The sequence below is a fragment of the Apium graveolens genome, chromosome 2, assembly GCF_009905375.1.
Source record: "Apium graveolens cultivar Ventura chromosome 2, ASM990537v1, whole genome shotgun sequence".
Lineage (NCBI taxonomy): Eukaryota > Viridiplantae > Streptophyta > Magnoliopsida > Apiales > Apiaceae > Apium > Apium graveolens.
Window position 1 is genome coordinate 188,150,225 of NC_133648.1, and position 4,723 is coordinate 188,154,947.

Sequence of the window (4,723 nt, forward strand, 5' to 3'; positions counted from 1 at the left end):
TTGAATAATAACCATATCATTGTTGCATAAGTGCATAAATCACATAGTTAACCTAACCAATCTCTGTGGGAACGAACTAGAAATAATTCTATATTACTTGCGATCGCGTGTAGTTGCGTGAATGTTTAGCGCGTGTTTAGCGACTAACAAGTTTTTGGTGCCGGGGACTCGGTGTTTACTTTTAGTTTATGTGTTTGTCATCAGTGATCGTTAAAGGTTAATTAACTCGGACATTGTTACTTACCTACTCTTTTCCTTGTCGTGTTTCAGGTGCTCTAGCGAGCATGTCCGCATACGCGTTCGAGGGCTCGTAAGAGAACTCTGGATCAAGCCGAGGAGGAAGCTGTAGTGATTCGAAGGGAAGTTTTTGAGGACGAAGAGAAAGTAGAAGAAGAAGAGAAAGTCGAGGAACCAACTTTAGTAGTGATGGGAGATCAAGCAGAAATTCCTAAGGCTTTGATGGACTATTCTCAGCCTAAGATCAATGATATTCAGTCGAGCATCATCAGACCAGCCATCTCGGCTAACACTTTTGAGATCAAGTCGAGCACGATTCAGATGATACAAAACTCAGTTCATTTTGGGGGTTCTCCTACAGAAGACCCCAACATGCACATCAGGGATTTCATCGAGATCTACGACACTTTCAAGTTCAATGGGGTGACTGAAGATGCTATCAAGTTGCGACTCTTCCCATTCTCTCTCAGGGATAAAGCAAAGTGCTGGTTACATTCTCTACCACCAGGGTCTATCACCAAATGGGAGGATCTTGCTCAAAAGTTTCTCACTAAATTCATTCCTATGGTGAAGACTGCTGCAATCAGAAATGCTCTTACTCAGTTTGTACAACAAACTGGAGAATCTCTGTGTGAGGCTTGGGATCGATATAAGGAGATGCTAAGGAAGTGCCCACACCATGGCATGCCTGATTGGATGATTATAAACTGTTTCTATAATGGTTTGGGCGCACAGTCTAGACATATGCTCGATACAGCATCTGGTGGAGCCTTATGGGCCAAAAGCTATAATGAAGCTTAGAGTTGATTGAGCTCATGGAAGCTAATGAATACCAGAATCCTACGCAAAGAATGTTGCAAGGCAAGATAGCCGGAATTCTAGAAGTGGATACAGCTACTGCTATAGTTGCTCAACTTTAAGCTTTGATGATGAAAGTGGACTCTTTGGCTAATTATGGAGTTAATCAAATCACTAGTGTTTGTGAACTTTGTACGGGGGCAGATGAAACTGAGTAGTGTGCTATTTATAGTGAATCAGCTCAATTTGTGAGCAACTTTCAGAGATCACAGTAGCAAGCTCCAGCCACTTATCATCCCAATAACCGCAATCATCCCAACTTCAGCTGGAGCAACAATCAGAATGCGGTGCAACAACCTATCAGCCATACACAGCAAAACAGTATAACCCTCCTGGTTTTCAACAACCACAATATGCCCCTAGGAAATAACTTTAACTTCAGCAGTTACTGCAAGCTAATGAAAAATCTGAATTGGAGGAGTTGAGGCTCATGTGCAAGAGCCAAGCTGTGTCTATCAAGACCTTGGATAATCAGATTGGGCAGATTGCTAATGCATTACTGAATCATCAACCTGACATGCTTCAAAGAGATATTGAAGTTCCAGGCAAGAGGGAAGCTAAGGAGCATGTCAAGGCAATTACATTGAGGTCTTGTAAGGTTATAAATCCTGAAAAAGCTAATACTCTAGAATCTGAAGTTGAGGCTAAAGATGAAGAAGTGCAGAAGGAAGCAGAAGTGGAACCAAGGAAGACTACTGTTGGAAACACTCCTCCTGAGGGTAATACAGGGGAAAAATAAATCTATCATCCACCTCCTTTTACTAAAAGGCTGCAGAAGAAAAAGCTGGATAAGCAGTTTGAGAAGTTTCTGGAGGTGTTCAAGAAACTTCATATCAATATACCTTTCGCTGAAATTCTTGAACAAATGCCTAGTTATGCGAAGTTTATGAAAGGTATTCTCTCTCGGAAGGTGAAGCTTGATGACTTAGAGACTGTTGCTCTTATGGAGGAATGCAGTGCTGTGCTGCAACTGAAGTTGCCCCCGAAGCTTAAAGATCCTGGAAGCTTCACTATTCCATGCACCATTGGAAATGTGTCATTTGACAAATGCTTATGTGACTTGGGAGCTAGCATCAATCTGATGCCGTTGTCAATCTTCAAGAAGTTGGACTTGACGGATCCAAAGCCTACTTATATGACTTTGCAGTTGGCCGATTGTTCTATTACTTATCCGAGAGGCATTGTTGAGGATGTTTTGGTCAAGGTGGATAAACTCATCTTTCCTGCTGATTTTGTAATTCTTGATTTTGAGGAGGATAAGAAGATGTTCATAATCTTGGGAAGACCTTTCTTGGCAACTGGCCGAACCTTGATTGTTGTGCAGAAATGTGAGCTCACCATGCGAGTGTTGGATCAGGATGTAACTTTTAATGTGTTCAATGCGTTGAAGTTCCCTACGGAAAATGAGGAGTGCTTAAATGTGGAGATGGTTGATTCTGTGGTGACTTCAGAACTTGATCAATTGTTAAGGTCTGATGCCTTAGAAAATGCCTTGTTGGAGAATTCCGATAGTGAAGATGATGAAGGGGATGAACAGTTACAATTTCTGAATGCTTCTCCCTATATGAGGAAGATGGATATGCCTTTTGAATCTTTTGGAATTGAGGACTTGAACAAATCTCCTAAGGGCCTCAAGCCATCTATTGAGGAAGCTCCTACTCCTGAGCTTAAGCCTTTGCCTAAACATTTGAGGTATGCATTTTTAGGTGATGCATCTACTTTGCCTGTTATTATTGCATCTGACCTTTCAGGTTGTGATGAGGAAAAACTCTTGAGAAGTCTAAGAGAATTCAAATCGGCAATTGGATGGACGATAACAGATATCAAGGGAATCAGCCCTTCTTATTGTATGCATAAAATTCTGTTAGAGGAAGGTAGCAAGCCTACTGTTGAGCAACAAAGAACACTAAATCCTATAATGAAGGAATTCGTGAAGAAGGAAATTCTTAAGTGGCTGGATGCAAGTGTGGCGCCCCAAAATCTGGGGTCAAGGATCGAGGAGACCACGCCATCTTGAATACTATATAACACTTACCTCGTATGACAATATATAAATACTCACACTTTTACGACCCCACACTTATCACACACACACACACACTTATAGGTTATTGTCTTGGAAACAAACCATTCATTACTAGAGTAAATCAATCTACAAAGTGATAATTATTACAACCCTAAAGTAATTAAGTCTTATCGGGGAAATAACCTTTAAGTAAGGCTAGTCCGTCGGCCAAATATTTGATTCTTATTCACTATCTTACATAAGTCATACTTGTAAATAAGCCGGACTAAAAACAACTGAAAACCAATTCAGCTTATTCGGTCTACCTGTGGTACAACACCAAACATCCTACGAAACAGCTGGTCGTTTCCTACCCATTTCCTGGCTGTGAGTTTCATGATAGGCATCTTGATTCACTGTTGTGTTGTGTCAATTGAAGAAAACAATTGTGAGCTATAATGCCCAACATAATAATGTACAGTATGAAATGACTTTATGATAAACTCAAGTAAAACGTCATATATGATAATTACGTTTTATTCAAAAATAGTTTTCCTTGGTGATACACACCTCTTTTCAAAACAATTCTTTAATGGATTTATTATTCTACGAATACCTTACTGGTAAACCCAGCACCTAGGCTTGGGTTACGGTATTACATCATAATTCCAATTGGAAGAATAGGACATTCACTGGAGCCACCGCATACGATGATCAGTCGTACTACGGAAATAGTAATCTTTTCTACCAGTATACGGACGATTCCCTTTTTATTATTGGTTATCACCCTGGCTGCATTTGGGCCTTTTCTGTGTCCATCCCTCTCAAGTACACACTTCGCGTCTAACCCTCTCAAGACACGGTTTTGCGTCTATCCCTCTCAGGTACGCATACTCCACATGTTCATCAGTATATAAGATACCTTCTCATGTGGTAGTAAATTGGTAGTCTCCCCAGTCCATGAAGTACTGGAGTCTACCCCTCCTTGTCCTTGTAAGAATCCCATCATATATCTAAAACTTATATTGTTCCCCAAACATATTGCTTGTTGATAGGTACACTTTGATTTGTACGTATATATATGTATTTTCGAGAATTTTCGGAGGAAGTACTAAGGATGTGAGTTGACCGTTGTCAACAGATTTAATAAATAAAGAGGAGTTTCTTTTGAAACTATAATCAAAATATTTAAAATAAGTCGAGATAATATTCTCCGACGATCTAAAATTATTCGAATGATTTTCCGAAAATCAGAAAGTATTTTAAATTAGGCTTTATGATTTTTAAATCATAATAAATCATTAGATAAATAATTAGTAATTAAATATTAAATGTTAAATAATTAAACCTCGAATGATTATACTTTAAAAGAATATTTGAAATGATATTCCTCAACTAATTTATTTTTACGTAATTTAAAGTAATCTTTAATATTTAATCGGGTTTGAAATAAATAATCGTTGGAGAATACTCCTTCTATAATAAATGATTAGTTAAATAATTCTCATTATTCGAACAGTAAAATATAGTTGAGGGAATACGATCTTTGGAAATCATTTTAATAGAAGTTCGAGGTATTTAATATTTCATAAGTGGACGTTGAGTCCCTTGAAACGTAACTAC

General features: G+C 38.7%; 1 non-coding gene across 1 annotated transcript; it reads right to left on the bottom strand.

The window, feature by feature from the left end:
• Positions 1-816: 816 nt before the first annotated feature.
• Positions 817-923, bottom strand: LOC141709468 (small nucleolar RNA R71). The gene has a single exon (XR_012570043.1). It is a non-coding gene; the product is annotated as a small nucleolar RNA R71 (small nucleolar RNA).
• Between the last annotated feature and the right edge of the window lie 3,800 nt (positions 924-4,723).